General features: G+C 27.7%; 1 protein-coding gene and 1 long non-coding RNA gene across 6 annotated transcripts in view; one reads left to right on the top strand and one right to left on the bottom strand.

Annotated features, from left to right (window-relative positions):
• LOC127286957 (uncharacterized) overlaps nucleotides 1–13,229 on the bottom strand; it is an 84,743-nt gene that overhangs the window by 1,343 nt on the left and 70,171 nt on the right. The gene's annotated exons all lie outside the window — the stretch shown is intronic.
• LOC127286913 (protein sprint) overlaps nucleotides 1–13,229 on the top strand; it is a 240,967-nt gene that overhangs the window by 160,599 nt on the left and 67,139 nt on the right. For 2 of the 5 annotated variants that reach the window (XM_051313558.1, XM_051313557.1), the window contains exon 1: nucleotides 11,357–11,556. The exons of the other annotated variants lie outside the window; for them this stretch is intronic. The gene's annotated coding sequence lies outside the window, so the exon portion shown is untranslated. Of the gene's footprint in view, nucleotides 1–11,356; nucleotides 11,557–13,229 lie in introns of those variants that run through there. 5 annotated transcript variants of the gene reach the window in all.

Raw genomic sequence — 13,229 nt, 5'->3', positions numbered from 1 at the left:
AAAAGAAGTAAAATAAAAATATTTTTTTTTTATTAAAATTTAGAAAATTATGATGTAACAAGTAAAATAGAAAACTAATTCACTGCAAAAAAAGTTATTTCATTCAAATAATCAATTAATTGACTATTATCAAATAAAATATTTATTTTTATTAAATAATTTTGAAATAAATAAAATAGTATTTGTTTCAAATACAGAAATTATTGGTTCAATTTAAATTTATTAAATTGAATTAAATTTATTTAATGCAAATAAAAATTATTGAGTTCAAGTAAATATTTTATTGATAGTAGTCAAGTAATCGATTATTTGAATCAATTTTTTTTCAGTGTGTAATTATTCATTTTATTGTGAGACGAAAGAAAAGACATTAAAAAAATCTTAGGAAAAAAAAATTGACGTAAAATTGTCATAAACAATCAGTGCTAAAGTGTCGCCCTAAGGTTTTCGTATATAGTCGAGTAAGGGGTTGTTGAAGAAAATGCCTTTCAAGTGCGAAAGAAGGGAAAAAAATCATTGACAAGGGCGTCAAGAGAGAGACAGTGTAGTTGTCTTGCACGAAAGGCGACAATGGCAAGGGTCTATTTTGTGATTGTCCTCGGGTTATGAAGTGAAAAATGAAAGATAGTGATTTTCTTAATGTGTACTCTTAAAAAGGTAATACGACAGGGAAAAAAAATTTTTCTTCCCTATTTCCTTCCATTTATTCGCCCCTTTTAAAATCTGTCGCAACATAGAAAATTGTCACACTTCCTTAACGCCTTTTACACAACAATAATAATTTCCAAAGAGATAATACTTTTAATTTTTTATGCGTCAAAAAATAATCTCAATTTAGTCATCTATAATAAATTTAATTGAAAAAAAAAGAATATTAAAGAAACATAAAATTAGAAAAATTAAATTTTTCTTCTATATTGTTAACATTAATTTAAAAATTTATTTTATTGAAATTGAATTTGAAAAACAAACATTTTCAATAGTAAATTTATTTTTCACAAATTGAAAATTTCTTTCTCGACGATTTTAATTTTTTTTTTTTTCATTGAATAAATAAAAAAATGAAATTCAACGCGATAAGGCGACCCCATATCGAAGACGAGGAATAAATGGCGTGTAAGATAGTTAACAAAATTTCCAGTGTTTTACAATGCGGATTATGAAAGATAAGCTAGCCTTGAGAGATTTTCAAAGTTGTCTGCTGTATATACATATATATATAACATGAATGCTCGCAGTGGATTCACGCGAGTCGATTTACGACCGTCACTATATCATATTTTAGGGACGCAAGATCTATTTGTTTCGGAGCGATGAAAACTTTTCGCACTCCATGTGGCACTTGCCAGTTTCCCAAGGAGTTTTAACCGAAGGCAGTGAAAATTTTCCTGATAAAGTGCCGACTGTGTATCAAGAGTAGAAATTTTAGACAATGCGATTCTTAAAGAAAGAGAAAGTACATTATTCATTGCGATTATTTTACACACACTTGAGAAAATTTGAGAGGAGAAAAAATAATTCTGAAAATTTGAACAATGGAGAATAAATTATATTTTTTAAATTCTAGGATTAAAGAATAAATTTAAACATAATATAAATTAATTAATGTAAGTTCAAGGTTCAAAAGATTTTACCTATGTACCACATATAATATACAATTAAGTTTTGAATTTACAAGCTACCGAATTTGATTCACCAGCTTGAGAGTGCAATTTCTCAACTAAATTCGATTCCTCTTAATTGAGCAAAATCGTCTTAGTAAATCATGCCCAGTAAAGAGAGGCGCATGAACCTTGGAAGAGACAGAAAATCACGAGGGTCCAACAGGCGAAACTTGAAATTGAAAGCAATTAGCGTTAAAGTCTCGCTAATTCGAACTTCAGTGCCAATTGGTGTTCTTGACAGGAATCACGTTCGTTTTCATAAGAGAGATTAGAATGTCTTTTCAAGAAAGTGAAATACTTGGAAAAATTTTTATAAACTAAATTTTTATTCTCTAATCTAGAGAAATTTTTTTATTAATTTTACTATTTAAATTAATAATGCAAAAAAACATTATTTAACAAAATAAATAAATAAAAATTTTTATAAGTAGAAAGTCTTTTTAAATAAAAGCTCGACGAAAATTGCAAAACAAACGTAGAAAAGATTTAATAACAACTGCGACTGTGCTCCCTGCATGATTATGCCATCTGACGGCGGCAGGAGGTAATGAACCTGTCATTATCTCATTATATAATATATATTATGTTGATACACTACAGCAATATAATTATTTATATGTAAAACTGAAAATAAGTAATTATTTTATCATTTATTACAGTATGTATAGATTAAATAAATTCTGATTTACCATGAAACACTGTTTTTATATAAAAACGCAATTTTTTTTTTAAATCAAGCACCTAAACTGATTTTAAAACCTGTAAAATGTTTTTTTATTCATCTAAGAACCATAATCAAAAAGAATTATTATGTGCCAACTGTTTTTTTATTAAAATCTCCTTCTAGTGCACCGTGCTGAATAAAAACGTTTCGAAACGTATTTTAAACTAAATTTTATAAAATAAAATATAAATTCAGATTAGTCTTTTTTATTTTTCTTGTCAAATTATTGGTTAGTTGAAAATTTATGTATATATATATAAAATGTGAGTTTCTGAAATGAAAAGATGAGTTTATATATTATATAATAAGTTTGATGTCCTTCATAAATAAAATACAAGTGGTATGTGAAGTTTCTAATTGCTCTCTTGGGACGATTATAATGAAACAAAGAAGGCATAGTTTGCTATTTGTGGACCTCGACTAATCGCGAGACTGGACGCTGATATGACCTTCACTTTTGCAAGACTTCTTTTACAAACTTGAAGAACAGCTCCTGGTTCTTGCGTTGTTAGTGTTCATTTCACAGTCACCCCCATTTTCTCAAGTTCAATTTATACAATAAGAATTCATTTGCATATATGGGCAAAAATCTAGTCCTGCAACTTCATTCATAAAAATTTCACGCACTTATCCTTTTTGCTAATGTGTATTTTAAAAATTAAAATATTCTCAAGAGACAAAAAGAAATTTTCAAATTACCATAATATTTACAACTAAGAAATTTTATTACGAATTTTTTGGAAAATATATATCCCATTTTAAAAATATCCACAAAGGAATACAGAAAAATTATAATAAATTAGCATAATCTGAATCATTGAAACCTTCTTTAATGAACCTCTATACTAATTAATTTAATGAACGAAACTTATTTCGATTAAAATCAAAGTATTATAAAAAAAAAAATACTTTATAAAATCAATTAAATTGATTCTTTTAAAGTATATAAAATAGTGGATTTTATTAAATTTTAATGGCAAAAAGTATCAGAGAAAAATTATTTTTTAAATTAATTTCAAAAACTAAAAATCTGTCATATTATTTATAGAAAAGGAAAACTTTTGATGTGAATAAACGAGCAATGAATCCTGTAACACATCGTGTCGAAAATACTGGAAAATCCGGTTCGGATTCTTGGCAGATTCATTTTCTTGTCCTTCACTTGATCGCACAAACGAGTCCTTCTGATCCCAAGTTTTGCTCTTTTTTTTCTCTGAATCAAGCGGCAGCAAGTTTCCTAGTTTGCTACATTTACTTCTCAAAATAGCACGCCCTAATGTTATTATAAATCCATACATTTTCATCAAAATTTTAAAGAAATATATAAAAGTATTTTTAAATTAAAAAGTAAAAATAAACAAAAGAGTAAAAATATTTATCTAAAATATTAAAATTGAAGATAAGAACAAATTTCAAATTTCAAAGAAAATAAAATTTATTAAGAAAAAAAATTTTTTTTAATCAATGTAAAATAAAAACGATCCATTTACATAAAACAGATGCACGCACGACTTTTAATACTTTCCCTAATTAAAATTTATTGAGAGAGCTTAATATTTAATAGATATGCAATGACATAACATGACAATTTACGCAAATATTGGAAATAGTTGTAGAATATATACATATAAATATATATTACAAGAATTTCTAGTCTATTAATTGTGCGACCAGACTTGACTGTTTTAATTACAAATTTATATATGCTACCGATGCTTGCTGACTTTTCAAAAAGCTGAAAGTAATTAAACCGGTTAAATATTGGAAATTTGGTCCAATGTAAACTAGACGTCTTTTAATTTAATGTAAACTTTATGAAGTTCTCTTTAATAAATGGTTTCCTTCCACAGAGAGAATATTTAACTAATATGAACATCAATAATCTGATCAATCAATTTTCAGATATAATTATCATCAATCGAGATCAAATGTATATATAAATCATTTTTATTTTTGGTAACTTTACTTTACATACATCAATCAAAGATTAAATAAATAATTGAATTAAATAACTAAATATTAATAAATCAATTGCAATTAAACAAAATTAAATTTTTAAAATTGTTTATTGCAATCAAAAAAATGTATTTTTTTAGTTTATTGTTTAGTTAAATAAAAATTGAAAAAAATTTTAAATATAATATAGATATATTCTTTCGATTGAATGTAATTTATATTTAAACATGATCCTGTTTCCATTTTCGCGTAGGCATTAAGATGAAAGCAAATAGGCCTCGTTTGTGACGTCAAATAAACCGCGGGGTAGGTACTTGTGTCTTACATTAACTTCTCGTTGATTCACTTCAAAAGGAATGTAATTCTTCCTTCCTCACATAAATTTAAAATTTAAATATTTTTTGAATTATCTAAACGTATCTACGATTTTGTATTTTCATTTCTTTATAATTACAAATTACAATATTTATCTAGAAAATTAATTTTTTTCACTCTAAATCTGAATTAGTGAAAATTTCACTGTTTTCAATTCAGTGGACGAGTTTTCTTTGATGAATCAGTGAAATTTTACTGAGTTTCAGGAAAAAAACCACTGATTCATCAAAGAAAACTCGTCCACTGAATTAAAATCAGTGAAATTTTTCACTGATTCAGATTTAGAGTGATACTAAAAATAAAAAAAAAATAAATAAAATAAACAGTTAAAGTAATTTTCATAAAATTATTAATCCTTCTTTCTGGATATATATGTAGAATTAATATATGACTGCTTTTACGCTAGTGTATGATAATTATATCAGCCTCCAGTCACTTCTATAGATATGTAGTTAAATATGATGAACAAGCCTTTCATGTAAATTACCTGTCAATCGTTTATTATCAATATTGAGAAAGAAATAAAATACTGACAATTCCCTATTACAATGTTTGTGACAAAAAAAGACACGAAAATGTTAATTTTTTTTCGTCAGAAACAGCATTTTTTTTTTCTCAAAGAATCAATTGACACAATTTGATGTCAAAATTAAAAATTGAAAATGGCGGGCTCAATATGGCGTCCAAAATATTAAAAAATTGACCAAATTTGTTTGAAAATTGTCCCTCGTAGATTTTTGTAGTCGCAAAATTCAAATTTAATGTCAGAATTAAAAAATTCAAAATTGCTGTTTCAATATGGTGACCTAATATGGCGGAAAATTTTAAAATTGATTGGATTCGATCAAAATTAGTTACTAGGGGATTTTTAAATTTAAATTAATTTAATAATAAATGTATTTAATTATTAATTATTATTATAATTATTATTATATTCAAATCTAATATCATATGATTCGGATTCAGTGACCCTAAAAACCCCTGAGTAACGAATTATTATTATCGAATGGAAATGAATTTCTACTCATAATGGGAAGCATAAATTCCTCTCAAACAACAACTTGTCTAAACCTAGCAATGAATCATGAGATATTTACTTGAATGAAGACACTTTTATAGTAAAACGTTGAAATGTAAATTGATCCATTCACACATATATATTTGTCGATAAATTTCAAGAAGACTTTCAACTATGTCTCACAATGAACCTCTATATTTATTATTATTCAAATTGAATAGAGTGCATATAGTATGCAAAAAAATCGGAAACCCTCACAACACAAGGATATTCAGGATATCCCTGGGACGTCCTGGGGATATCCATTTGCTTTTGGCGATTCGGATATCCCTAAGATATCCTCTGGATATCCATGGACATCTCTAAGATATCCCAGGGATATCCAAACCGCCGAAAACAAATCGATATCCCTAGGACGTCCCAAGGATATCCTGAATATCCTTTTGTTGTGAGGGAACGTTTTCCTCTTATTCTTTATAGAAATCCCCAACTTTCTATAGTTACATATTTCCTACACATATATTAAAGTATCACTTACCCAATTTATTTGAAACGCGAGACACCTCAAGCCAAATAAATAAATCAATCTTCAAAACGGCTTTTCATTTGTATTTGCAAAAGGGATCTGGATAAAATGAGAACCTCGCAAAGGCAAGAAAATAAAAAAGGGAATCGAATGCAAAAATTGCCAGAGATTTTACTCAAGTCCTTAGAAATGACGCGAGGTCTATCCAGGTATTTAACAAGTGTGTGTGATACTCGTTATATACGAACGATCTCGAAGGAAAGCAAGTTGGTGGTCAAAAATCGAGTTCGCGCCTGATTCTTATATATATATATTATATATATATATGTTTTACGTGTCAGTAGGCGTAAAAACTATAGGGAATATAATAAATATATATATATGTATACTCTTACAATTTCACGCTTGTAAGCGATATTTTACAACCGGCATTGGTTATCCTCACAGGTCCAAATGCCTACACATATCGACACATACATATGTGAATTACCTTGTGCATAAATGTGTGGGCGTCAAACACAAATAAAAACAGGACCATGATGCGTTGCACATACATGGACTGCAAACTTACCAGTTACACACAATAGAGTTAAATTGTATAGGGTGAGATAAAGATACACTTTTTAAACTTCAGTAATGAGATATCAAAATTCACACGAATTTTGGACAAAAATAAACATATTTTTTATTTAAAATTTTTTTAAATGTAAATTTATTTATTTAGCTTCTCGTAATGGAAAAACCAAGTCTGAATTTTAAATTTGCGCAAACTTTTAAATTAAGACTAAAAAGAATCTGAATTTCGTTAATTTTTATTATTCTTAAATGCAGAAAATATTTTATTGTCGCACACAAGTTTCAGATTAAATTAAAACCAACTTTACTTTTCAGGAGTATAATTTAATTTTAGACGAGTACTTCAGAATTAAATTTTCTTTTTATTGTGTATTAAATTTAATTGATATTTGAATTACTTTAACTATATATAGCTTAAGTCAACACTGGAATTACAACTTTGTTTTAGTGATAACGAAATAATTAAAAACGACTAAAATTTCACAGTAAAAAATCTTATTCAATTATAGGATAAATTTTCAAATTAAATTAGTTTTGAAAAAGCATTGTCTTAAATTTAGTATGAAGTTATTAGGTTTACTAAATAATTGTTTTAAATTAAAAACAAAAACTTTTAAGAAAATTGACAAAAGATGTTTTAAAATTCAAATTAAAATAAGACTTCTTTACGTTCTTAAAAAATAAGATTCTACTGTGTTAAATTTTCAAAAACTATAATAATAGAAATTTTAATTCTCTAATTTAAAAATATTATCCACTCAAAATTAGTTAACAGTCACTAATTTCATTGCAATAAATGAAACATGAAATCAAATCTGATTAATTAATTTTTGAACTATTAACTTATTTTTTAACCAACATTTCTACAAACTTAAAAAGTAATAATACACTGAGAGAACAAAGTAGATGAAGCAACTAATAAAATGGTTACGAATACCATTTTGGTATTCGATAGTCAGGGATACTATTTATAATAGTAAAAACTTAAATAGTTGCCGTTACTATTTTATTAGTAAGGGAAAGTTACTTTAGTTAGTACCAACAACTATTACATATTGTAACAGATAACATTTAGTTAGTTAACCTTACTAATTCAGTCGATTTTTATTCGGTCGAAATTCTAAATAACCTACATTTATGAAGGTCGACATTTTATTTAGTCGATATTTTATTTTTATCGAAAATCTAAATGGTCGATATTTAAAGTGGTCGACATTTTATTTAGACGATATTTTATTTGGTCGAAATTCTAAATGATCGATATTTAAAGTGGACGAAATTTTATTAGTTAGATATTTTGTTTGGTAAATATTCTAAATGAACGACATTTAAAGTGATCGATATTTTATTTGTTCGATATTCTAAATGATAGAAATTTAGAAGCATCGAATTTTATATCCATCGAAATTTAATTTGGTCGATATTTTAAAAGCTCGACACTTTTTTAGCTATACGAGTTTCCTTTCTATGTTGTTTGTCGGTAAAGTACATTGAAATTTTGCAGGAAATTTGAAATTATTGATGTAAATAATAATAACAACATAGAGAGGAAACTCGTATAGCTAAAAAAGTGTCGAGCTTTTAAAATATCGACCAAATTAAATTTCGATGGATATAAAATTCGATGCTTCTAAATTTCTATCATTTCAAATATCGACCACTTTTAATGTGGATCATTTAGAATATTTACCAAACAAAATATCTAACTAATAAAATGTCGACCACTTTAAATATCGAGCATTTAGATTTTCAATCAAATAAAATATCGACTAAATAAAATGTCGACCATTTAAAATTTCGACCAAATAAAATATCGACTAAATAAATTGTCGACCACTTTAAATATCGATCATTTAGAATTTCGATCAAATAAAATATCGACTAAATAAAATGTCGACTTTTATAACTGTTGTTCTTTTAGAATTTCGACCAAATAAAATATCGACTTAAAGTAGTTCGATCAATTAAAATTTCGAACTTTTTAATTTTTGGGAAAAATCATGCGCCTCCACGTTTTCTCACGACATTGCTTCACGAGCATAAGCGTGCTTCACAGTGTTACCAACACAGTAAACTTGGTTGTATCTTTTTCTATTGCAACATTTTGATGCACATAAGTTATATCAAAAAGAGATCGTTTTGTGTATCTTTTTTAGAAATGATACACGAAACGGTCTCATTTTTTGATGCAAAAAATTTAATCAATTTATATCAATCATGGCCGAATTGAATCGACTCAAAATTAAACGAATTTTTTTCAGATATTTTGGTAATAGTACAATTGCGGAGACCATTTCACTATTTAATTTGAAAATGAAAATAACAGAAAATCAAAGACAATGTGCAATTCGATAATTAAAAAGTGACAGCTTATAAACATAACCTAAAATGCATGAGAAAAAATCAATAGATGGCAGTTTTGCTTTTTATAAAAACGATTCAGAAAAAATTTAAAGAAAGAAAATAGATGAGTGCTGCCATCTACATTCTAAAAAGCTCGGCTACATTGATTTTATCGACAAATTTTTTCTCATGCATTTTAGGTTATGTTTATAAGCTGTCACTTTTTAATTATCGAATTGCCCATTGTCTTTGATTTTCTGTTATTTTCATTTTCAAATTAAATAGTGAAATGGTCTCCGCAATTGTACTATTACCAAAATATCTGAAAAAAATTCGTTTAATTTTGAGTCGATTCAATTCGGCCATGATTGATATAAATTGATTAAATTTTTTGCATCAAAAAATGAGACCGTTTCGTGTATCATTTCTAAAAAAGATACACAAAACGATCTCTTTTTGATATAACTTATGTGCATTAAAACGTTGCAAAGATTTGATGCAATTTTTGGTCTCAATTTGATACTTTTGGGAAAACTGTGAACCGAATTGCTGACAACTGTCAACCGCGTTTACTAAAAAAAATGATAAACCCAACTACTCTGTTAGTTAAACTTTTGCATTGGTGGTAACTGAAACTATTTTTGTAGGAGTGGTTATTATTTCCTGTTTACCAATTCTAAATAGTTGCGCTTGACATCAAAAATATTAAAATTCACTAAAAACATTATTGAATTTTACTAACTAAATAGGCAGGAGAATAAATACCTCCATTACTAATAATAAAGTAGTAGCCTTAACCATTCATTTCTCTCAATGTAATAATAATTGCAGTAGAGGAATACAGTCAAGGTTGAACCCCCTTTTGAACTTTTCAAATTGTGCTAACCATAACCAGGCATGTTTCGCGATTCGATTTTTCACATCGTTTTTTCTTCAATCATGAACCCCACAATACATTCGATAAGCTTACCTTGCGCTAGTGTTCTTATTTAAAAAATAGCGAAGTATCCAACCCTGACTAGGGTCCAACCCTGACTGTATTCCCCTACTAAATAATTTTAAATCTTAAAATTACAGAGCGGAATTTTTGTTTAATTATTTTTTTAAATGAATAGAAGAGAATTTCGTAAATCAAGAAGTAGTGACATTACATTATTATTAAAATTTTTGATTTATTAAAATGTTTGATTAACATTTAATTCAAATAAAAGGGAAAAGAGAAGAAAAATCATGATTGTAGGTGGGATTTTAAATAAAAGAGGAATAAAAAAAGGGACCTTTCTACTTACAAAAAATATATACATATATATATTCCGCAAAGAATTAAAGAGTCCAACTGTAAAAATTTTCATTTAGGCACAATTACTCTCTAATGAGTAATTATCTCTAAATAATGATCCCGTTCTTATATTTATATCACCAAAGTATACAAAAATATACTGTAAGTTCAAAAGATATATAAATTTTGTTATTTTTAACCACAAAGAAGAAAAATAATCAGAATTTTACATTTGATGCAAAAAAATAACCGCACAATGATCTCTCAAATAATGATTTGCTAAGTATAAAATTTTCTTTTCAGCAAATATAAAAACACTATTTGACATTAAATGTCAAACATGCATTTATAATAATAATTTAATAACTTAATTTGCTTTACTTGTTAAAATTTAAAACTATTAATGATTTAATATTGTCTTTAACATAGTTTGGTATTACACCCTATTGTAAATAAAAATACACTTCAACCACCATCTCTAAATATAAAAACACTGTATGAAGTGCTTGTAAATCCATTAAAAATAAACTACTTTTTGTGAAATAAATCTGTTCATTCATATATATCTCCTCTATAACCGCGTGTTACAAGATAAATATCTTCTTCTTTAGATCCAACTTAATCGTTTCCTAAGTCCGCACTCTAGAGTTAGAGAAATAATCTAATGCTTGAAACAACTGTTAGACTATTATTATTATTATTTTTTTTTTGAAAATCTATATTCGTCGCGGATTATTATCACCTTTTAAAGAATTAAGAAAATGCAATTTATCAAGAATTTCAGGACACCCCGTGTACATATAATATAAGCTTAAGGTGCCCCGTATCTAGAGTCTCCAGATGAAGGAACTATAGTGTTTTAAACACTAAGGAGCCAGTACATTCGCGACCGCCAGCCAGGCAAGACATTCGGATCTTTGTCTGGCACACGCCTTCTATAAATAATTTACCGATCCCATCTAAATGTCTTCTCGTTTCTTTTCGTTTTTGCGCCAATCGAAACGAAACCGAAAATCGAACCCGCCAATTTCTTGTGCTCTTCTGTCCCTACGAAACCATAATAGTGAAGGTTGTCCTTGACATCCTTTCTAAGAGGTGGGCTCACCTATTTTTCTACTTTTATTCTACAACAAAACCTACCATTGTCTTAAATATTAAATAATTTACTTAAAATTTAAATGAAAAAATATTCTTTAGTTAAATGTAAATTAATTTTGTTTGTTTTATATATTTGCATTAAAAAAAAAAATTTATTTTTGAATGAAAATGTTTCTGTATAAAGTAGTGCAAAGCATAACATTGTGAATCATGAACAGAGAATGTTGGATGAAAAGTGGAAAATCGTGGTATCAACATCAAAGAGGGTTGACGGCGTTCCTTTATAAGAGAATCCAGTACTCGGCTTTTATCTTCACCGGAAGTGATAATATGGCATTAATACGTAGATTGTTTATGCATCTATATAGTGTTTCGTCGACGTTTACATGCCATGATAATTTTTCTTCCCCTCATTTTTACAGCAGGCACACACAAAGTACATGAAACTGATTAAAACAGGTCGTCGCTGTCATTTTTTCAGAGAAAAACATGAAAAAAAAAGAATTTTTTTTTCTATAAAAATAGTATATTATGTGGCAAGCACGTAAAGTAGTACTTTTTAGGTGAGGATGTAATTTTCAGTACGAGCTGTCGTTAGTGCGACGTAGGTGAGACGAAGGCGAGCTGTAGGTGAGATGAAGACGAGCCGAAGGCGAGTCGAGTCGAGCCGAAAGCGAGCCGAGTCGAACCGAAGTCGCACAGACAGCGAGTATTGAAATCATCCGAACCTAAAAATTACTACGTGCGAGCCACATACGCTATTTTTTTCGCCATTGTTATGAAAAAGTGAAACAATTTTAAAGAAAAAAAATAATAAAAATTGATAAATAAAATAAAAGCAAAAAAAAAAATTATGCAAAAATTAACAACTGCCTAAAAAAGACTTTATAGGGCAGTTTACTGCCTAAAAAAGACTTTATACGGCAGTTTGCTGCCTAAAAAAGTCTTTTTTAGGCAGTTGGCCCAAACTGCCTTAAAAAGTGCTACTTTATCTGCCCAAAACAGGCACAAAAAAGACACTTTTTCATGTCAATGGCGAAAAAAATATCTTATTTTATTTCACATGTTTTTTTCTTTTGTTTAATAGCTCATAAAGTATCTTGATTGACTTCTTTTCAAAGATTCACTAGTTCTTAGAAGGGGAAATTATATTGAATCAAATGAGAGACAATCAGAGTTCAAGGATTTTAACTTGTTCCAATTTTGTTCTCTCCTATATTATTTTGGTTCTTGCATTTTTTCCACATTGTTTTCTTTTCCCTTTGTTTCATAAATTATTTTCAATAATATTTATTGTATACTTTTTTCCCCCTTTTGATATAATTTATTATTATTTATTTTTACTTTATTTTTTTCAGCATCTTTTATATTTTATTATTAAAATGAATTTAAAAAGTGAACAAAACTTGTATATTATGTAGTTAAAGAATATAATAATAAAAAGAAAAAAAAATATCAAGTTTCTCCCGTCCAGAAGCTTGACAGATGATAAAATGTGGAATTAAAATTTTTCAACGCCACACGGCTCATAATTTTTATTCGCCGTGCAGAAGAGAGACTTTTTTTTCCTCTTCTTCACGACTGTTTTTATGATTGCGATAAAATATCCATCGATATATAACCGGTTCGGTGTACCGCAAATGTTCCCTCAGAAAAACACCTCCCTCTAT

The sequence above is a fragment of the Leptopilina boulardi genome, unplaced genomic scaffold (assembly GCF_019393585.1).
Source record: "Leptopilina boulardi isolate dan_hultmark-lab unplaced genomic scaffold, ZJU_Lbou_2.1 LbouV2_366, whole genome shotgun sequence".
In the NCBI taxonomy this organism is placed as follows: domain Eukaryota; kingdom Metazoa; phylum Arthropoda; class Insecta; order Hymenoptera; family Figitidae; genus Leptopilina; species Leptopilina boulardi.
Note: the sequence above shows the minus strand (reverse complement) of the source record. Positions and strands in the feature narration are given on the sequence as shown.